At 39.7% G+C, this 23,498-nt stretch overlaps 1 protein-coding gene and 1 non-coding gene across 49 annotated transcripts in view; both read left to right on the top strand.

Annotated features, from left to right (window-relative positions):
• SGMS1 (sphingomyelin synthase 1) overlaps nt 1-23,498 on the top strand; it is a 314,409-nt gene that overhangs the window by 30,931 nt on the left and 259,980 nt on the right. For all 48 annotated transcript variants that reach the window (XM_077945130.1, XM_077945145.1, XM_077945147.1 and 45 more), the window contains 1 exon segment: nt 5,730-5,824. The gene's annotated coding sequence lies outside the window, so the exon portion shown is untranslated.
• On the top strand, nt 5,268-5,328 carry LOC114670204 (U7 small nuclear RNA). The gene has a single exon (XR_003719687.1). It is a non-coding gene; the product is annotated as a U7 small nuclear RNA (small nuclear RNA).

Here is a 23,498-nt window from a genome sequence, read left to right as displayed (position 1 = left end):
CTGCCCACCATCACTAGGAGCACTGGCGCACCTTCCCCCAATATGCATCTGTTTCCTTCACGGGGACTGTTTCCAGGACCTTAAGGTTACACTTGCCTACCACAAGCCCTGAAATTAGGTGGTTTTATTTTGTCCAAAAGGCCCACTGTGGAAACTGCATGAACTTTGAAGTCATGAGGTTCAAGTGGTGCCTCCACCATTTTATTTTACTGCCTATGTGATTTTGGCCAAGTTACTGAAACTCTCAGAGCCTGTGATTCTTCAGCTATAAAATGGGAATAATACATACCTGGTAGAGATGTGGACAGAATTAGAAATAACACAGTAGTCTGGGCACAGTGGCTCATGCCTGTGATCCCAGCACATTGGGAGACTGAGGCTGCTGGATTACCTAAGGTCAGGTGTTTGAGAACAGCCTGACTAATATGGTGAAACGCTGTCTCTACTCAAAATGCAAAAAAATTAGCCGGGCATGGTGGCATGCACCTGTAGTCCCAGCAACTCACGAGGCTGAGACAGGAGAATTGCTTGAACCCGGGAGGTGGAGGTGGCAGTGAGCCGAGATCGTGCCACTGCACTCCAGCCTGGGCAATAGAGCGGGACTCCATCTCAAAAAGGAAAAAAAAAAACAGAAAAAAAAAACCCCAGAAAAAAAAAACAATGCTATAGAGTGCTTAGGACATTGTAGATGCTTATTAACTGGTAGCTACTATCATCACCATTGCAGGGCCTTCTGACTTGTCTTGGGGGGCTGAAGAAGCTGCCCAGAGTAGTGATTAAGAATATGGGCTCTGGAGTAAACTGCTTGGGTTTAAATCCTTATTCTACCACTTACCAGCTGTGTGACTGTGCATAACTGAATTCCTTCCTGTACCTCAGTTTCTTCCATCTACAAGATGGGAATAAATAACAATTTCTACCTTGTAGGGATAAATGATTTTAAAGAGATGAGAACTGTCAGGAAGTTGAGTTGAAATGAACTTATTTTGATCATCTACTGACATTGTTTCTTCCCATGACATATGAGTCTCTTTTAAATTTATAACACTTCTTCTTTCCTTCCTACTCAAATTGAGAGAATTTCTCATTATTTGTATTTGATGCTGATAAAAAACATTTGCTGTCACATTTTTCCTAGAAATGCAGATTAAATTGCAAAAATTACTATTTTCATCTAAGAAATTGGATTAACTAAACCGATAAAGCACAGTTTTTTCATAGAGAAAATAATTGAGAATTTTTTATAGAATTACAGTAAATAAAATCAGGTGTAGTAAATAACAGTTTTATAGGTAAAAATATTTAAAACCCTAACCAGCTGCCTGTTTAAAAAAACACATATATATATTCCATTATTTCACAGAAATTATTTGATTCTCCTGTTTTGATCTTGAATTTGGCTGGGTTGCATGTGAATTACTCTTTTTCTCCTTCAAGATGATACCAGTCAGGTGGGCCCATAGTATGTGAATCTACCAGGAAGAAAACAGTCTCTGAATTTACTGTATGTCTAGAAATCAAATTTGACTTACACCCGCAGGCAGTATAGGGTGTTGGCTGGGTTTGCATCATTATTCTGAAGTCTATACTGATGTCCTGTGACTAATATGTTCCAGCTGTCTAGGTCATTGCTTTGGAGTACTGTTTATTTGCAGTAGTGATGCTGCAAATAGGAAAAGCTTTCCCTTTTGTTGGTTGAAAGCTTTCCTGGTAATTAGCAAAACAAGCATGCCTCTTATTTGGAGAGAAACTGGAAAGGAGGCTAAAGAGTCAATTGTACACAACCACTTTGGAAAACAATTTGGCATTAGAGGAGTTGAACACGTGCAATCCGTAGCCTAGCTCTCCTTGCCTAGGTATATAACCCTGGAGAAATTCTTGTCTGTGTGTACCAGAGGACAAGCAGTAGAATGTAAATGGCAGCATTATTCAAAGTAGCAGAAAATTGAAAAATTCCCAGAGGGGTCCCCAACAGTAGGACAGAGCAGTAAATTGTGGGTATGTTCACACAATGAGAACTGTATCATGGTAACAAAATAAATGAACTAAAGCCACATGAGTCACAGGGATGAATCTCAAAATCTTAAGAGAAGAGGCAAGTCTAGAAGAGCACATACAGTATCGCTTCACTCATATTAGGCTTAGAATCAGCAAATCACAACATATTGATAGCACATATGTGGCAAAACCATAAAGAGGAGCCAAGAAATGATTGACTTAAAATTCAGGCCAGTGGTAAATCTTGGTGGTGGATGTGGTGGTGAAGGATGATTGGGAGACATGTAATCAGGAAAGACACACACACACACACACACACGGCTTCCAAAAAAAGAAAAAAAAAATCTAAATACCGACGGGTATTAGGTATGTGCGATTTATTTTATTATTCTTTATACCTATATATGTTGTTAGGTTAGTTATCACTGCATAACAAACCTCAAGACTTAGCACCTTAAAACAATAATACACATTTGTCATCCCACATAGTTTCCATGAGTAGGCCAGGAATTTGGGAGCAGCTAAGCTGGGTGGTTCTGACTCGCAGTCCCTCATGAGGTTGCAGTCAAGATGTCAACTGAAGCTGCTGCCATCTATCTGAAGGCTTGACTGAGGCTGAAGGATCTTCCAAGATGGCTCACTCACATGGCTGTTGCCAGGAGGCCTCAGTTCCTTGCTGGTTGTTGGCAGGAGGCCTCAGTTCTTTCCCACGTGTACCTCCGCAGAGCTTCTTGAGCGTGTCCTCATATCAGAACAGCCAGCTTCCCTCCCAAAACAGAGATGGAAGGTGGAGTCTTTGGACTTTTGCAGTCTCTCGCCGGCATTTCAGCAATATTGTAGTGGTTCCCACATGCCAGCCCTGTTCCGTGAGGGGCGGGACTATACAAGCGCATGAATACTGGGAGGCGGGTATCACTACGGCCATGTTGGAGGCTGGCTACCACAGTTAACGCACTTTTAACTATAGTATATTTCACAGTAAACATTTTTTTAGAGGCAAACTAAATTGGTGAGCTCGTTTTTCTTTAGTAATAGTGCACACATCCATTTAAATGAAAAGTTTTATAGATACTGAACGTATTACCAATTAGTATGGGTTTAAAGAAATGTCAGTGATGTAGCTGAGCATTTGAGTGGCCTAAGCTTGCCTGACAGGAATGTGCCTGAGGCAGGGGAGTGGACGGGAAGGGCCATGAGGAAAGGAACTTCAGTAATGCTTGTCCTGAGATCTATGGTGGGAGATGGGATTATATGTGCCTGGACTTCATTCTACTTGTACCTAGATCTGGCAACAATCTGAGACTCTTGATTTTGAAGATAATTCTCTAGATGAAGGGCCATTGTGATATTAAAGTCTGTTCCTGCCCCACTCTTTTTCCCAAGACCATCTTTAATGAAAAAGGAGAGAGGGTCCACCCCTTGCTACTCACCCCCACGTCTAAGTGCATTGCCAGAAATGACCTGGGCAAGCAAGGACAGGAGCCTTAGTTTAAAAATCCACACAACGATTACATTCTAATCCATAATTTATACTTGTTTTAATGTTAACAACTTTTAAATTATTGATTCATTTGCTTAACCTTCCCTCACCAAAATCTTTGAGTAACATTGATGTTTCTGGAAACTATGTCATGTTTATTTTTCTTTAGCTTTGTTTAGCTCTTGGCATAACTTCTTAGTATTCCTGGGGGTCCAAGGGCTCTGGATTGTGAGGCAGTGAGTCGCACCATCTCCCCTTTGTGGATCCCAACATCCTTGTGAACAGGGGTTGCAGCCGGAAGAGGTTCTTTCCATTTTTGATGAAGCTAAAAAGTGGAGAAGCCCTCAGGTGAGGAAGCAGCCGGAGGAGGTTCTCTCCATTTTTAATGAAGCTAAAAAGTGGAGAAGCCCTCAGGTGAGGAAGCAGCCGGAGGAGGTTCTCTCCATTTTTAATGAAGCTAAAAAGTGGAGAAGATAGGCCTGAGAGCCAGGTGCACGGGCTTCCGCACTGGCTTTCTTTAGGCTTTTGTATACCAGTACTTTGCGTGTTAGTCATTGATACTGCTAACCCTCTGTGTGTACAGAATTCTGGTGATTAGCAGATGAAGCGCCAAGAAAGGCCATCATGCAGAGATGTCACATTCTCCCAAACTGTAATTTTGATGCTGCTTCCATCTTTATTTGCGGAGCTGTGTCTGCGGCATTATATTCTAGCGTATTTTGCATTTTATAAAAATGAAAGGAAAATCCTCAACAATGATAGCTGCCTTTCATTATGATGAGGATACAAATCGCCAGGGATGCAGTGCGATGCTTGTTTTCCTTCCGTTTGTGAACAGTGTGCTCTTTTGAGGAAGAAGGAAAAAAAATAAAGTGCATATATATATATATATATATATATATATATATATATATATATATGACAAAAATACATTAAGGGTTATTGTGTCTACAAGAGAAGTATAATTACTAATAGTAATTATAGTAATTGGTAATAATGATTATAGTATTAATGGTACTATTAAGAAAGATTATGAATATATGCTTTCAGGGAGCACACTGCAGTGCCCGGCTGCCTCCCTGGCGTGATGTGTTGTTTGGCCATTTGGCTGTGGAGTTGGTTTTAAGGAAGCATCATGTTCAGGGGCAGGAGGGTGGAGGTGACCTGTACCGTGAGACAAGCCCGGGGCTTGGGGTCAGAAGACAAATAGTAGTTTCATCTCTGGTGCTTTCTAGTTGGATATCTTTGTTAGATATCATCTCTGACACTTAGCTGCCTTCTCTGGAAAATGGGATCCATAAACCCTGCTTACCTCACAGGGCTGTGGGGAGGATCAAATGTGATGGGTAATGCCAAAACAGAAGGTATTGTGGTGGCAATAGGAGTATGACTTTCAGGCCACGATACCACTTTGCCACAAACTTGTGTGTATTGTAGTTGAGTGTACTGTAGATTGGATCTGAATATCTTTGCTGGAAAGGATTTGAAGAGGTTCAGCAATTCCTGTGTGGTTCTAGGCAGGTACATGGATGCCTTCTAAGTGTGGTCTTAGAAATCCAAGGTCAAAGTAAAGCTCAAGTCATTGAAGCTCCAGTTTTTGTTAGAGTGGATGTTTGGGCCACATCACTGCCCTGAAATTGCTGTGATTCGACAGGAACTGAGGCAAACCTTCAGCTATAAGATGAAGACCTAATGCATGGTGACTATCGGGAATAATAATGTATATTTGAATTTGCTATGACAGTAGACCTTATGTGTTCTCACCACACACACACACAAATGGTAACTACACTGTACGGCTCTTTTAGAATTTATCTAGCAAGTTTTCTGGTTTTTACCAGAAACCTCCTCAAAGAAAAGGGAATTGTATGAGGTGATAGATACGTTAAGTAGTTTGTGGCAATCATTTCACAATGTATACATATATAAAACCATCACCTTGTACACTTAAATATATGTAATTTTTGTCAATCATACTTTGATAAAGTTGGAGGGAAAAAAAAAAGAAACTTACAGAAGAATTCCTTTATTCCAAAATTTCCTAGAGTGGGTGGGGCTGATAGTTGTTCCCCACATTCAGTATGTGATGGAATTATTTTTTCTTTTTTTTCCTTTTCCCCCTATTAAAAAATTGTGGCAGTATTTTAATTTAGAGGATTATCATATATTAAGAACATGTTCTCAACCGAAATAGTATTAACAGTAAAAGTTCTTGGTGATAACATGTCTGTTGCTTTGCTTATTCCTGCAGCATGAAGACAGCGTGTACGATCCCTGAATGGGCTTGTGGGTATATTTAGTCATTCATTTTTGATCAGGAGAAAGAAGACAGCCATCACTTGAAAGGTAAGTAAATATTTCTATGCAGCTTTTTATCATAAAACATTTTCAACCATACTGAAGAGAGTTAAGAGAACGTACAATGAGTTCCTGCGTGTCTACACCTTAGCTTTAACAGTTATTAGCATTTTGTCACATTTTTTGGTGTGTGTATAGGTTTGTACATTTTTAAGCTGAAACACGTGGAAGTTGCAGACATCATGACATTTTTTCCTAAATTCTTGGGATGCAGCTCTTACAAATAAGGATATTCTCCCCTGAAAGACATCTTAGAACTATGTGACACAGAACTATTTAATTAAATTTATAGTTTTGTACTGAAGTGAACTGGGTTATGCTCCCTTCATTGTTGATACAAATAAAGTCAGATTAAAAACATTTTTAGGACAGGTGTGGTGGTTCACGCCTGTAATCCGGGCACTTTGGGAGGTTGAGGGGAATGGATGGCTTGGGCCCAGGAGTTCAAAATCAGCCTAGGCAACAAGGTGAGACCCGTCTCTAGGAAAGATACAAAAAAAATTAGCTGGGCATGGTGGGGCACACCTGTGGTCCCAGCTATTCAGCAGGCTGAGGTGGGAGGATCGCTTGAGCCCACAAAGTCGAGGCTGCAGTGAGCTGTGATGGAGCCACCGCACTCCAGCCTGGGTGACAGACAAGACCCTGTCTCAAAAAACAAAATCCAAAACCATTTTTAATAGCAAGAACCTGTCTACAAAAAATTAAAAATTTACCCAGTCATGGTGGCACATACCTATAGTCCTAGCTACTTGGGAGGTTGAGGTGGGAGGATCACTTGAGCCCAGGAGTTGGAGGGTGTAGTTAGCTATGATTATGCCACTGTACTCCAGGCTGGGTGACAGTGAGTCCCACTCTCTGTCTCTCTCCCTCTGTGTGTGATTATGTAATAATCTACCCGTCCCTGCTATGGCTGATGTTTCAAGTTTAGGTCAGTGGCTCTGATCACCAGCCTCACCTTCTCCCTGATCAGGATTCACAAGTAGACCAGGGCTGGGCCTGGTGACTCATGCCTGTAATCCCAGCACTTTGGGAGGCCGAGGTGGGTGTATCATTTGAAGTCAGGAGTTCAAGACCAGCCTGGCCAACATAGTGAAACCCTGTCTCTACTAAAAATACAAAAATTAGCTGAGCGGTAGTGGCATGTGACAGTAATCCCAGCTACTTGGGAGGCTGAGGCAGGAGAATCACTTGAGCCTGGGAGGTGGAGGTTATGGTGAGCCGAGATTGTGCCTCTGCAGTCCAGTCTGGGTGACAGAGTGGGACCCTGTCTCAAAAAAAAAAAAAAAAAATAGTAGACCAGTCTCTGTGCTCTAATGTGATCAAAGGTCTTAGTTGATGTTTTAAACTTAAACTTGTAGGAGAATGTGGAAAGAATATGAGTGGTACTGTGAAGTTGAGGTTATATAGGTTAATATATTAAAATCAGCATTACAGAGATTAAAAATGATTCCCAGCCTCATAATTTGACTACCTACATTGAAACTTTACTTAAAATCTCAAAGATATGTTCAGCTATGATTACAGTTATAGATCGTTACGCGTTATAGCCAATTACACCATCAGTTATCTGTGGTTTTTGCAAGATGGCTGTCGACTGTTCTCCTTTCCAATCTCAGTTACTATTTATTTATAGTATCTTCCTCAGGTGGTCCCTGTGTATCTAAGCATTGCTTTACAGACATTTGTGTATATAAGGTTGCCTATTTAGAGTATATTTTAAAGGAAGTCTATTTAAGTGAGCCATTGAGGGCAGCAGTGGCTTCTTATACTCTCATTTCTGATTTAGAACAAAAGGTCAGTGATAGCAGTAAAGGTTCTTCAAATGATACTGGGATTCAGAAGGAGTTGTGTCTGGAATCATGGGTAGCTCAGAATGATTGAGTTTGCTTTTTTATTCTTTGGCCTCTGTATGGTTATACTTTGAAAAGACAAGGAGGAGTGAGTGGGACTCCACGTGAGGCAAAGGGGACTTTGAAGGATGAATGAAGGGAAGACATATGGGGCCCTGTCTAGTCCTAGACCACTGAGATATGGTGATTTAAAAAAACTTTCTACTGAAGTAGAAGATACATACAGAAAATAGACATATTATAAGTGTATAGCTCAATATAACTCCACAGATTGAACACATCCATGTAACCAGCACCCAGATTAAGAAATAGAGCATGACTAACACAATCTCATGCTTCCTTTTAGACACTTCAGTTGACTCTTAAATAGTTTGGGGATGAGGGGTGCAGTTGAAAATCCAAGTATAATTTTGTCTCCCTGAAAATGTAACTACTAATAGCCTACTGTTGACTGGAAGCCTTACTGACTTACTACATAACGACACACACACACACACACACACACACACACACACACACACACACACACACATCTTTTGAGACAGAGTCTTGCTCTATTGCCCAGGCTGGAGTGCAGTGGCATGATCTCGGCTCACTGCAACCTCTACCTCCCGGGTTCAAGCGATTCTTCCTCCCGAGTAGCTGGGATTACAGGCGCGTGCCACCACGCTGGGCTAATTTTTGTATTTTTAGTAGAGATGGGGTTTCACCATATTGGCCAGGCTGGTCTTGAACCCCTGACCTGGTGATCCACCCGCCTTGGCCTCCCAAAGTGCTAGAATTACAGGTGTGAGCCACTGTGCCCGACCAATGACGTATATTTTATGCATTCACAGCATGCCTCACATTTCCTTATTTTTTTTTTTTCTATTTCTAGGCTATGTGGTTTATCTGTGAGTTTTTTCAAATTGTTGCAAATCTCCAAAAAATTTTCCAATGTGTTTATTGAAAAAAATCTGCCTTTAAGTGGCCCCTTACAGTTCAAACCAGTGTTGTTCAAGAGTCAACTGTACCCTTGCTCCGTGGATGACTACTCTCTTGACTTCTAGGAGCATAAATTAGTTTTGCATATGTCTTTTCTTTGTGTGTATGTATGTGTAATATATAACGCAGATTGTACTCTTTTGTGTCTGGCTTCTCTCATTCAACAGCATATTAGATTCCTGCATATTATTGCATATAGTTTAGTTATATTACTCATTTTCATTGCTATAGAGCATTCCATTGTGAGAGAACATAACTATTTATTTATTTTACTAGATGTGGGTAATTGTTTGGGTTTACCCATCCAGGGCACCCTCCAGAGGAAATGGGAATTAAACAAGGTTTTCTCCTCATCGTGGTTATAGTGGAGGTAGTACCAGTTTGTGCCCAGCTTCTGCTGTGATATGAGGGAGGAATCCAGACCGCAGCGAGAAGATTGAGACACACTTGGGAGAATTGGGTGTGGTTTCATCAGTCCTGTGCTGATTCCTGCTGCTCTTCCTGTGACTCACCATGTCCCTTCTCACATCGTTCCCTACCGGCACATGTTTTCTACGTCCTCTTCTCTGCTATTATTACTCTCCCTACAGCCCCTCCAAAGAGACTGTGCAGAACATATCAAACAACAGGCAATCGATGAATATTTAAAGTTCATTAGGTGTTGATATTAAGTGTTAGGTGAGGGGCAAAGAGTTGAATGTTTTGGGCTTGCCCTTGAGTAGCCTGTAGTATAGTTATCAATTCACAGGTATGGCTGTGGGCCATATCCCTGGAAGCCAGTTGTACTGTAGAGTTCAGGGATGTAAATTCAGAGGCTTACATGGACCAGGCTGGTAATGTGACTGAAATGAATGGGGTTGCTTATAAGGAGTGATGGGCATGGTGGAGAGCAAATATATATCCTCTGCCCAAATATCAACCCAACAAACTCTGTCCAGCTTGATTTAGCAAGTCTACCACTTTCCAACCTTTAGAGAGTAGAGTCTTCATTATATAATAAGAAAATGCTCCTCAGAGGATTTGGGTGTTTTTATGGGCAAATTCTGTTTTTATAAATAAAGTTTTATTCAAAAAATCATGCTCATTTGTTTACATATTTTGCTAAAACTGCAGAGTTGAATAGTTGCAAAAGAGACCAGGTTTGATTAGTTGCAACAGTGACCATATGGCTTACAAAGCCTAAAATATTTACCATCTAGCCCTTTATAAAAAAGTTTGCCAGCTCCTGCTTTACTTCATAAAAGCAAGGACATAGTAATCATAACCTCTGTAGTCATGTAATAATCTGAGCCCATTAAATTTAGTGTTAATGTTCTCATTCATGTATTCACCCAACGCATATTTACAGAGTGCCTATTGTATTTCAGGCATAAAATAGTGATAATCAGATATGGTTCTTGGTCTTGAGGAGTTTAAGAGAGGCTCTTCTATCACTTCTTGGCCTTTTGGCTAAGATCAAGTATAATAAAAGAGTCTCCTATGAATTTGAAATTCCATTCTATGATTGTGCTTTCTATAAATCAAAAATATGACATCGTGGTGTGGGGGCATCCCCCGTCAACTCTTCTAGTTATGCAGGTAGTGCATTTCCGTGTGCACCAACCACATGGGGCTTATTCTCAGCATTGCAGTTTTTAGAATAAAAAGTATAATATGGAAATGAACTAAAAATCCTCAACTTGAAACTATTATGTCAGCTATCTTTATTAATTTTATAAACTTGATAAACACTCTACATAATTTGATTTTTTGCTTCAGTAATGAGGAGTATGAAATGTGATGTTTGCACAATTACTGTAGTTTTAAATGTCCTAATTGTTTACATGTGGTAATCCCAGACTGTTTGAAGGTAGCCATGTCTGGAGAAGGGCTGATGAGTTTTGAAGTGCTTACTAAAGCAAGCCAAGCAGACAGCCAGTCTTGTGCTACTTTAATAATAAATATCAATAGAAACAACAGCCAACCAAGTTAATAGAGTTTGGATAATAAAGTTTGGAGTGCAGCATAACAGATTAATCTAGCTCTGTTCGTGTGCTTATCTATTTGCTTATCAAAGTCATAAAAGTTTGTTTCTTCTTGATAGGAGGATATAGGTGCGTTGTAATGAACATATAAAATACAGAAGTATTTTTTTACAATAAGGAATTTGAAACTTGTTTTTAACATCTTTTAAACCTGTGTAGCATTTTCATATGTGCTTGTATATATATTATGGGTGAACAGTGGGGCTGTGAGTGACTGCCCATTCACCACCCCTAGACTATCCTCAGACGAATGTAAAGGAAGCAAGTGAAACAATATCAGTGAGCCATCTTCAGCCACGATGGCTGCATCATTGCCTTCTTCCAGCCTGAGAGGTCTTTCAGGAAGTAGGAATTTGTTTGGATGTTGTAGTCGCAGTTATTTAGCTATGTGCGGTAATTCAAAGATGTGAAATGCAGGAAGCCCTGGTCATACTTACACATGGATTTGGGAGCCATCAGACATCAAATGGGATGCTGTTTGTCACCTTTTGAGGCAGTAATCTGGGTGACCCGCAGTGCTTTCCTCTGAAATCTTAGGCTTCTGAATAAACCACAGGGAAGGAATGTGAACTGGTACAATGAATAGCTTAATGAATGTGATGAAAACTCTAAACTGGTTTGTTTTGTTGTCAAAATTAATAAAGTTAAGGTGTAGTTGATCTTCTTCTTCTTTTTTTTTTTTTTTTTTTTGAGATGGAGTCTCCCACTGTCGCCCAGGCTGGAGTGCAGTGGCACAATCTCCACTCACTACAACCTCTGCCTCCCGGGTTCAAGTGATTCTCCTGCTTCAGCCTGCCGAGTAGCTGGGAATACAGATGTGAGCCGCTGCTCCCGGCCAATCTTCTTTAGGAGGACGAAATGATTTATAGCCATTCATGTCTTCTACTTTTGGTGTTTAAAATGTTTTAAAGAATTCAATCCTATTCTTTTTAGTAATTCTATATGGATAGTTGTTTAGAGGAAAAACAAGAATTGAGAAGGCTGAGAAAATAAATATCACAGTTGTTTTCTTACAAAGCTGGAAACTGTAGGCTTAGTTCTTTTTATTAAAAATGAAATTTTCTGAAACAAATGTTGTGATAGGCCAAATCCCTTGTTCTGTGGCATTGGGGAAAATGAAGTCTGTTCTAAATAATGTGGAGTTATCTTGTCAGGAAGTCCAGCCTCAGAATGTTGCTTTGTCAAGGCTAACCAATTAAAATTTACTTTAATAGTCCTCAAATTTTATTTTTAGAGAGGAGAAAGTATTGAAGGTATAGGTAAATATAGCTTGATAGAACAGAGTGCCTTGGTTGCAAGTGACAGAAAACCCAATTCAAACTGTCTCAAGTGAAAAAATCTATGGGCTTAAGTAATTGCAAATCTAAGGATTGGATCTGCCTTCAGGAGGGGCTAGACTAAGGATCAAAATGATGTCATGAGGATTCATCTTGGCTACATGTTTTTGGGCTCTGAATGGAGACTTCTAGCAGCTTGAGGTTTGCTTAATTACAAACAACCTTCCTGGTCATGATGAGTCATGCGCCTCGTGCTGGACCAGTGGCTGTGGCCAGGGATATTGGCCTGTTCCGATTGGATAGCCAGATCATGTGCTTCACTCCAGGGCCTGAGGTCAGCACATCTTATGCAGAAGATGAAGCATAAATTGATGATAGGTGGGAATGGTTCCCTGCGGAGGTGAATCATGGCAGTTACCAAGAGGATTGGGGGTGCTGGGAGGTATACTGATTATTATGATTATTATTAATGTATCTTTTAATGGTTTGAAAAGCATTTTCAGGTGTATTCTTGTTTGACCTTTGGAAGTATTGGGGAGGCAGCATAAAGAAGTGATAAAAACATGGATTCTGGGGCTAGACTAGATTCAGTTATTAGCTTGCATGAGCTTTTGACCAATTACTTAACCTCTTTGTATCTCAATTTTCTCAGGTGCGCAATGGGGATAAAGGTATTTACCTAAAAGAGTTCTGAGAAGGATCAAATTAATGGGCATTTGCAGGGCACTTAGAATAGTGCCTCATGCACGCTAGCCTCTCTATCCCTTGTTATTACTGTTACACTTTAAAGCTGTTCTGCTGGCAGGGGAACAAGTGTCCTCTTCATTTGACAGACGAGGAAGTTCAGACTCACACGTCCTGTAAGAGTCAACACTGGTTTGGACCTGACTTCTTCCCTGTCCCGCACTTGCCTCTGTGTTATGATTGTGGGGCATTTAGGTTAGTAATAAATGAAGGAAGCAGAGAGGGAAAAAGCACTAGAAAGCAGGCCTGTGTGTACAAGAAAGCCGGTGTTTCTGTGTATTCCACTTGAACGTTGGCCTTAGCTTCCCGCATGAAGGGTGTCCCCAGGAACATTTAAGGGAACGTTCCTAAGAAGAAATTGTTCCATCCTGCCGGGCACATGCTTGGGAAAATCAACCATATCCAGGGTGGGCACTTGCTTGGGAAATGTTTGCTGATGGTTTAATCAGATCCAGTATTCTGAGTTTCAGAGGAGACAAAGCTTTTTGTGGTCGGGAGGTGACTTGAACCCGTCAGTATGGTGTGAGGACAGAATTACTCACTCTGAGAGGTTTGAACCACTGCAGAGTGCTGCTTTTATAACCACCAGCAAGTTCTGTCTACAAATAGATGCCATTTTCCTCATTAGGAATATTTTCCTACAGTTGTTGAGAATGTTTTGTGGGGAAATTATTCAAATGACTTAATGAAGGAGATTTTTTTTCTTGAGACTCAGATGTTGGTATGGCCCAGACATCTAGGGAGGGTCTTGTTGCTCTCTGAGGACAACAGTGATTTCTTCGTTAAGTAAGTATTACTTACTGTGGACTCAGGACACTGGAAGCTTAAAGTATTTGTGAGTAATCTCTGATACGCTCCCAAGCTATGCAGCTATGAAAGCAAGGAAAAACTTAGCAGAAAACACAATTTTGGTGCTCTCTGCTGTGCTTTTGAAGAAAAGTGGTAGTTGCCATACAGCATTCACAAAACTTGCTGGAGGGCCAGAGCCTCTTCTTCACTGCAGGACAGGCTCTGCCCTGCGGTTGCTGTTTCCTTGCGGATGGCCACTGTGCCTGGGATGTGGGAGTCTCAGATATTTCATAAATGGATCATGGCTTTGTCTTTTTTTCAATTTATTTTGACAAGAAATTGTTTACCATGTACATATCTTTAAGAACTTCACCTGTGAGTCCTGCATTACCTCTGTCTGGACACATCGCATTGTTTTTGTTGTTTCTTTAGATGGAGGATGTGGTGTCTGAGTATTGATTCCCACACCTGGCTTTACAATGATGTTTATATTCCGAAGAGCAACACCTATTCAGAGAATAAAGGGATTAGCTACTTATTCTAGAGAAATGATCCTAGGTTTGCCAAATATTTGTGGGAATTATAATAGATTCTTAGATGTAATCCCACTTATTTTGTTCTTAGCTCCTTGGGAGTCTTTTGCCTTGCTGCATAGTCAGGGATTGAATATTAATAGTTCCTTCATTGCCCTTAACCTGACCCCATGTTACCTCTGAGAAAACAAGGTCAACCTTATTTCCTGTAATGTCAGCAACAAAAGCAACAACATTATTATTCATTATGTGATAGGCACCACTCTGAGTTCTTTTGTTGGTTATCCTATTTCATATTCTCCAGAACTCTGTGATCATTATTCTATAGGTGAGGAAATTGAGGTATAACCTGTGGTCTCAGGATATGGCTGAGTGGCACAGGTCTGCTCTTAGCATCACAGACACTGTACTGCCGACTGGTGTGACCAGGGTCCAGTCCAGGGTCTCTACCACTGGCTACACGTTAGAATCACCCTGAGGGATTTTCAAAGCACTGAATGTGCAGTTCCATAACTCCCTGCCCCTTACGTTCTTGTTTACTTGGTCTGGGGTCTCAGAGGAGGTTGCTGTGCATTCAGTACTGAGAATATTTTTGAACTAGAGCAACAGCTCTTCAAATTTGGTTCCTGGGATGGCAATATCAGGTAACTTGTTAGAAGAAGAAATTCTCAGGTCCCACCTAGACCTACTGAATGGAAACTCTGGGGGTAGGGTGTAGTGATCAGTGTTTTAACAAGTCTTGCAGGTGATTCTTTTTTTTAAAAAAATATTGTAGTAAAAACGAACAACATAAAATTTGCCATCTTAACTTTTTTAAGTGTATGATTCACTAGCGTTAAGCACGTTCATATTGTTGTGCAACAGATCTCCAGAACTTTTTCACCTTGCAAATCTGAAACTTCATACCCATTAAAACCCGTTAAACAACTCCCGTTTCTCCCTCCTGTAACCCCTGGTAGGAACCATTCTGCTTTTTGTTTTCATGAACTTGACTACTTCACATACTTCGTCTAGGTGGAACTCTAAGTGATTCTTAGGCATGTTCAAGTGTGAGAGCCACTGAACTCCAAAACTCGATTTGGCTCATCTCTCTGTAGTTGCCCACTCACATCATTAATATCAACCATATTGTAAATCCCACACTCCTGTGCATGCCCTGCTCTTTCTAGTCCTGTGTCTGCCACCTTGTTGTTCTGTCACTTCGATCAAGTTACTTAATTTCCCTGAGGTGATTCCCTTGTCTCTATAAGTGAGGGTTGGGGGGTAGGGGGACGGGTGGCAGGGACCCTAACTTGCAGAGCTGTGGTAAATGTTAAATCATTAGACACTTGTGAAAGTAATTTGTAAGTTGTCAGGTGGTGTAATAAAGAAATGTTAGGTATAGATTGTAAACGTCGACTCTTTTTAAATTGTAGGTTTTGTTTTTATTGCAGTCATACACCTTTGTTGTTTTAAAGGATTCCATAGTTCCACAAGGCCTCTTGCGAAAGACTTAAGTTCCTGTTATGCTTGTTTCTCTTCCTCCTCCCCCATTTCTTATCTGGTGTTTACAGTGTGTAAACAGGATTCACAGATGTGCTGGGTAATGTAGTATAGTTCGATTACTTTAAATTTTCTCTACACACACAAATTGTGTTTTCCTTGGATTTAGTAATTGTGTCTTTTAAAGTTTTTCTATGCACTCCCCACTACTTTAACCACAAACAGCCTTCTATATGAATTTCCTCTTAATATTTTAAGCCATATCAGCTATCTTATCAATTACATCTTGGAGAAATCTTACCTGGAGTCTCACGCTTTGCTCTAGTCCAGACCACTTGCTCTCTAGGCCTGCTGTGCACCACATCTTGGGATCCTCTCTTTAATACTTTCTTGGGAATTTCTTGTATCTTACCTATGTATTGGATTCCCAATTTCCCTCATCCCATATTCTCTTCTTTCTTGGTTTACTGCTGTATTTGGACGGAGCACATTTTCTGGAAGTGTCCTAGAAAATTTCATATGGGAGGTAAGACTTTTGAGTTGTTATATATCTGAGACTGTCACATTCATGTTTAATTTATAGCGTGGCTGGGGATAGAATTGTAGGTTTTTAATCACTGAGCTTCAGAATGGTGAAGACATTGCTCATTATCTTTTAGTATCTAGTATTGATTTTGAGAAGGCTAAGACTGTCTCCCAGTCCTTTGTAGGGACTTCATTTTTCTTCCTTTTTTTCTCTCGGGTTTTTAGTTCTTCTCTTTATTTTCAATGTTCTGAAATTTCATAATATTCCTCGGTGGGGTCTATTTTCATTTCTTGGAAACTTGAATTGTTCATTTTTAGAAATTTTCTTGAAATGTATCATTGTCGAATTCCCCCCTCTGTTTTCTCTGTTCTTTCTTTCTGTAATTCTATTAGATGTTGACTTACTGTCTTATGACAGCCTTACCTTTTCTTCCGCTTTTCACATCTGCTTTTCAGCTGTATTCTTAGGATATTTCCTACGTTTACCTTGTAATCCTTCTATTCAATTTTTCACGTTTGTTATAATTTTTTTTTTTTTTTTTGAGACGGAGTCTGGCTCTGTCGCCCAGGCTGGAATGTAGTGGCCGGATCTCAGCTCACTGCAAGCTCCGCCTCCCAGGTTCACGCCATTCTCCTGTCTCAGCCTCCTGAGTAGCCGGGACTACAGGCGCCCGCCACCTCACTTGGCTAGTTTTTTTTTTTTTGTATTTTTTTAGTAGAGACGGGGTTTCACCATGTTAGCCAGGATGGTCTCGATCTCCTGACCTTATGATCTGCCCGTCTCGGCCTCCCAAAGTGCTGGGATTACAGGCTTGAGCCACCGCGCCCGGCCTGTTATAATTTTTTAAAAAAATTTTTGACAGTTTTTAAATTCTCTGCTTTTATTGTACAGAATCCTACTATTTCATGAAAGTATTTTCTTTAGTTCTCTGAGGAGGTTAATGATTATTTTTTAAGCTTTTTTGCGTATTTTTTCTTTCCTTCAAGTTGCTTTTTTCCTCTGTTTCTGTCCTTCATGTTAGATATTTTCTTTATGATCTTTGAATGTCCATTCATGATTAAGAATGTGGCTTTACAAACTGGAAGATTTGGCTTCTTTGGGCCTAAGTTAGTTGTTATCATCTATCAGATTTCCAGCTTTAAAAAGCTTAACATTTTAATCTTTGCTCCTATTGTCTTTGTCCTTGTAGATTTATGCATTTAAAAAGAAATGATTTTGTGGTATTGGGGTTTTAGGAGGGAGAGGAGCTGAATATGTGTGTTCATCCACTGTCTTTAACTGGAAGTCACTATAGAAGTCATAAAAAAAAATCCAGGTCAGAATGTGTAGCGCTGGCATTTGCTCAGACACATACCTGCGGTGGTGAGCATTAGCTTGGTGTTCTTTTATTTTTTAAAACATGGTATATATTTAGATGGTCTCAGCAGAGATCTTGACTTTCTTGTTAACTGTGCAGCAGCTACTTCTTTTTCTCAGCTAAGAGCTTTTATTTCAGGTGTTAAAATACCAATAAATTTATAAATGATAATTGGGCCTTGTGATAAAAAATAAGAATTATAGAAAAAAAAATCCTTATTGATGTTCCTGAAAGGAATTTTCCAAGGGTAAGCATATAATCCTTAGATTAAAATGCAGCTGACACATTAAGTCTTCTTACATGAAAAGCTGAATTAATAAGTTTTAATGCCATTTGTCCTTGACCACCCACAAAGGGCATTCCTGCAGGCTAAAGAGACTGAACATAAATACAGCAAAGGGAGCGGGGCTGTATTTTGATCCCTTATAAATGCTTCAATGAAGCATTCAGGCTCAGACCATCAGAGAATAGGTAAAAAGCTACTGTTAGCCTTTCTGATAGCAGGTCTCTGCAAAAATTAATCAGTTTTAGGAGAGCAGAGTGGTTCTTTTACTATAGGCTAACTGACCTTGGATTATTTCATGATCTGCTTCTTGAGGTGATAAGCTCAGTTGCTTCTTGCCTTTTCTGAATGTTGGATATATCCTCTGTCAAATACCAATCCTTCCTTCTAGCTTACTGGAGCACAGCCCCTCAGATGAGTGCCTTAGTTATTGTGTAGTAACCAAGATGGTCATTTCTGGCCTTGGCACTGATTAGATAACAGAAGTCCCCTTCACAAGCTTCGCAGCTCTGTGCAGTAGCAGCCCTTTAATAGCTGTAACTTCACCACTGGGAAAGGAAAGGAAAGCTTCTCTGCTTTCATGCTGATTGCTATGGAAGCGTGCCCAAGATACTTCCCCTTGGATGTGCAGGGCTGTGTGCAAAACAGAGAAATTGCTTTCCACTTAAAAGCATCGGCCTGTTATTACTCTATGAACCTTTGAGGAAATCAGATTCAGAGGTTTCCTAAATATAGAAAGTTCCTTTCTCTCGTTATTAAAGCCGCAAACAATCTAGGGGTAATTTTTTGTATTATTTTGAGGTTGCACTAAAATTAGGAGGAAGGACAGCACTGCAGAGATGCCTGGTTGTTTGTTGGGTTTCTTAAAAGGACTAGATATAAATAAATTATGAATTCTTGCACATTAGGAAAGGGACCCTTTTTTTGTTTGTTTAATTACCTACTCCTCCCTTTCTCTGTACTTGTTTTATGTCTTCTGCATGCTCTCAAAATCTGTCTTCTTGTTCCTAATGTATATGGTATTGAAATGAACTGTAGGAGCTCTGTCCATTACTTAGAAGACATAGACAAGGGTTTTTATTGCTAAGAGGGAGCCATGCAGAAGATGACAAATTAACTGATTATCACCCAGCTTGGGTTTTCCTGAGCTGTGTCATCCCCGTTGATCATCATGGTTGCTGCCTCTACCACAAGCGCACTTTTAAAGCTCCAGCCCAAGCAAGTTACCCCTAGCTTAACGGAAGCCGCCTGAGTCTTCCAAAAGACTCCTCTGAATTCTAAGGACCAGCCAAAGAAACTAAACCTTTTTTTATGATAAAGAAAACTATCACTATTCTTTGTAGAAGCTACTAGTTTCTGATCTTGCCTAGAACTAGTTCACTCCCAGGGCTTTAAGTACCAGCTCTATGCAGTATTTATAGATAACAGGATAAAAGAGCCAAGGAAGAACCAAATACTTACAGTTTCCAAGTAGATTTAGATTATTTGCCCATAGGACAACCATTGTTTAACATTCTTTTCTTTTGCCACCGTGGTGTTGGCACTTTGTATGTGGCAATTATAATTTGGATTCTTTAACACACTTCTGTTGGCAGAAGCTTATGTATATACATTGTGGTGCAGTGGGTGACATCAAAAGTGCTTTCAGGCAGTGAAGGGTTGCACTTATGACATAGATGATTTTCTGATTCAAAACATTTGTGAGCTATTATGAGACAGACAACAGTCTTGTCATTAGTCATTTGACATTGTCATGAATAGGCCCCTCATCTAGTTGAGAATTCACGTACCCAGCTTTTCTATGGGAAAAATTGTTCTTCAGACAGAGCGTGAATGAAATATTCTATCTATTATGGGACTCCCCCTGCTTTTGGAGGGGGATGAGAAGAAAGGGTGGCATTTATGGAATTTGGCTATTCTGCCAAAAGGGGCATGCTCCTCCAGTGGCAGCTGTGGTGGCTGCTGGGAGGAAAGTGGGGACAAGGGTGACTCTGAGATGAGTGTGCCTGATGAGGGGCTTCAGAGGTTGCTGGCTTTTCACAAGAGACCTCAGTATATGATCCCTATGTGGAGGTCACAGTTATGACATTATCTAAGAGATTTACTGTTGGATCTATAATGAGGATGAACTGGCCATTGTGTTTAAAGAAGTTGGGTCTCACCTGCAGGGTGAGCTTCCTCAGCACATTCATTACCTCTCTTCTCATGGGTACCTCATGGATCAGAAGCTGGGGCCGAGTGAAAGTGTTAGGTGGTTGGTGTGGTTCCCATCTCCTGCTTGTCTTTGCTGGCACAGTGTCTGCAGGTCCCACTCTCTCTAACATGGGAAGTGATGCCGGAGGGAAAGGAAGAGGCAAGGCAAATACTGCTGAGGTTGGTGCTGTAGTGGACATAGCTCAGGCAGGATGCCAATGGGGCTAGGGTTCTGGGAGTAAAACAGCTCTGGGACGATCAGAAACATGTGTTAACATGAACAGTTATACTTCTTTGCTTTTTTTCTCTTTTGATTTTCTGTGGAACTTAAAAAGCCTTTCAGAAGGCATTGGAAAGGTTTTTGTTTATGCGTGGGCCATAGCTTTCTTGCTTTTGGTTTTTTCCCTAGCCTTAGTGAGGTATAATTTGTATACAAAAACCTTCACATAATTAATTTATACAATTTGATGAGTTTGGACATATGTATACACTTTTAGTACCACCACCACAGTTGAGATAATAAACATATCCATCACCTCCAAAAGTTTCCTGTGTCCTGTGTGTGTGGGGGGAGGAGGGTGATGGAGGTAAGAACAGTTAATGTGAGATACCCCCTCTTTTTAAAATTTATTTATTTTTTGAGACAGCATCTCACTGTCACCCAGGTTGGAATGCGGTGGCATGATCATGGCTCACTGCAGTCTGAAACTCCTGGGGTCGAGAGGTCCTCCTGCCTCAGCTTCCCAGGTAACTACAGGTGTACACCACCACACCTGGCTAATTTTTTTATTTTATAGAGATGGGGTCTTGCTAGGTTGCCTAGGCTGGTCTCGAACTCCTTGCCTCATGTGATCCACCCACCATGGCCTTCTAAAGCATTGGGATTATAGGCGTGAGCCACTGTGCCTGGCCCAGATATACCTTCTTAAATTTTTAAGTACACAATGTCTTATCGTTAACTATAGACACTATGTTGTACACTATGTTGTACTATGTATGGAACTTACTCATTTCATTTCGTATGTAACTTCATATCTAGAGAACAACAGCTGCCCATATCCACCCCCGTTCCCTGGTAATCATGTAATATTTGCCCTTCTGTGACTGACTTATTTCACTTAACATACGTCTTTCACATCTATCCACGTTGTTTCACATGGTTGAATTTTCTTCTTTTTTAAGGCTGAGTAATACTCTGTTATATATATATACCACATTTTCTTTTTAAAATGTTTATGCTTTTAATTGACATAGAATAATTATATGTACTTATGGGATACGTAGTGAGATTTCAATACATATAATGTGTTGTGATCAGATCAGGGTAATTAGCATATTCATCATTTGAAACATTTGTCATTTCTTTGTGTTGGGAACATTTAACATCTTCCTACAGTACCACATTTTTCTTTATCCGTTCATCTGTTGATAGACATTTGTGTTGTTTCCATATCTTGGCTGTTGTGAATAATGTTGTGATAAACATGAACATGCAGGTATCTCCTCGAGATCCTGATTTCACTTCTTTTGGATATATACCCACAAGTGGGATCACTGGGTCATATGGCAGTTAGTTTTTAACTTTTTGAGAAATCTCTATCTTGCTTTCTATAGCAGTTGCAATTTACATTCCCACCAGTAGTGTGCAAGGGTTCCAACTTCTCCCTGACCTCACTAGCACTTGTTATCTTTTGTCTTTTAAATAATAGCCATTCTCACAGGTGTGAGGTGATATCTCATTGTGGTTTTGATTTGCATTTCCCTGATGATTAGTGATGTTGAGCATTTCTTCATAAACCTCTTGGCTATTTGGATGTCTTCTTTGAAGATATGTCTGTTCAATGCTCATTTTAAAATTGGGTTATTTGTTTTTATTGCTTTTGAGTTTTTGGAGTTCTTTATATGTAATATATATTAATCTTTTTTCAGATATAAGGTTTGCAAATATTTCCCCCATTCCATAGGTTGCCTTTTCACTTTGTTGATTCTTTTCTTTGCTGTATAAAACCATATCTATTTTTGCTTTTCTTACCTGTGCTTTTGGTGTTATATCCAAGGAATCACTGCCAAATCTAATATTGAGAAACTTCCCCACTATGTTTTCTTCTAAGAATTGTATAGTTTCAGATCTTATGTTCAAATCCTTAATCCATTTTGAATAAATTTTTGTGTATGATATAAGACATGGTTCAATTCCATTCTTTTGGATATGGATATCCAGCTTTCCCAGCACCCTTTATTGAAGAGACTATCCTTGCCCCATTGTGTGTTCTTGGCACCTTTCTTGAAGATCAATTGGCTATATGTACATGGGTTTATTTCTGGGTTGTCTATTCCGTTCTATTGATCTGTATGTTTATCTTTATGCCAGTACCACAATGTTTTGATTACTGTAACTTTGTAATATATTTTGAGATCACGAAGTGTGATATTTCCAGTTTTGTTCTTTGTTTTTCTTGCTTAAAATTCTTTTGACTATTTGGGGCCTTTTGTGGTTCCATACACATTTTAGGATTGTTTTTTTCTATTCCTGTAAAAAATTATCTTTGGGAATTTGATCAGGATTATATTGAACCTGTAAATTGCTTTGGGTAGTATAGACATTTTAGAAATATTAATTCTTCCTATCCATGAATACACGAAATCTTTACATTTATAAGCAAAGTTTTATAGTTTTGTGTACAAGTCCGTTACCTCCTAGGTTAGGTTTATCTCTAAGCATTTTATTCTATTTGGTGCTACTGTAAATGAGTTGTTCTCTTAGTTTCCTTTTTGGATTGTTTTATAGGTGTGCAGAAATACAATGCTTTTTTTTTTAATTCATTTATTCTAACAGGTTTTTGGTGGGATCTTTAGGGTTTTTTATGTATAAGATTATGTTATCTGCAAACAGATAGTTGTACATTGGATACCTTTTATATCTTTTTCTTGCCTCATTGGTCTGGCTGAGACATCTAGTACCATATTAAATAGAAGTAGTGAGTGTGGGGCATTCTTATGTGTTCCAGATCTTAGAGGAAAAGCTTTCAGTTTTTCTCCATTGAGTATGATGTTAGCTATGGGCTTTTCATATATGACCCTTATTTTGTTGGGGTAAGTTATACTTAATTTGACAGTTTTTATGGTGAAATTTAAAACATCCTGTTGAATTCCGTTAGATGCTTTTTCTGTAGCTATTGAGATGATCATGTGATTTGGGCCAGAACTTTCAGGGTACATAGAATGTTTACCCTGGTGCAACAGTGATAATAGGGACAGAAAGTTCTGAGAGGAAAGCTAGTCTAGGGGTGCTAGGTCTTCTGGAGGGTTCTCTCTTGGTGTCAAAAACCCTGATTTATGTTCTGTTTTAAATAATGGAGATGAGACACGTTCTATAATTTATTTCATTACTATATAAATACAAAAAGGATCATTTTCTAACTAATAGCCTTTCACAATTTATGTGTATTTGGTTTTTAAAAATCAAGCAACATAGGCATCTTTGCAGTACAGTGTTTTCTATTTATTTTGGCAAGGTCATAGAGTCATAGTTTTAGAAATGAAAACTGTTCTTCAAATACATTCTTATGCAAAAAACTCAGTGTACAAAACAGATGATTGTGGAACTGCTGGGGTGGTGG

The sequence above is a fragment of the Macaca mulatta genome, chromosome 9 (genome assembly GCF_049350105.2).
Source record: "Macaca mulatta isolate MMU2019108-1 chromosome 9, T2T-MMU8v2.0, whole genome shotgun sequence".
Classification (NCBI taxonomy): Eukaryota; Metazoa; Chordata; class Mammalia; order Primates; family Cercopithecidae; genus Macaca; species Macaca mulatta.
Note: the sequence above shows the minus strand (reverse complement) of the source record. Positions and strands in the feature narration are given on the sequence as shown.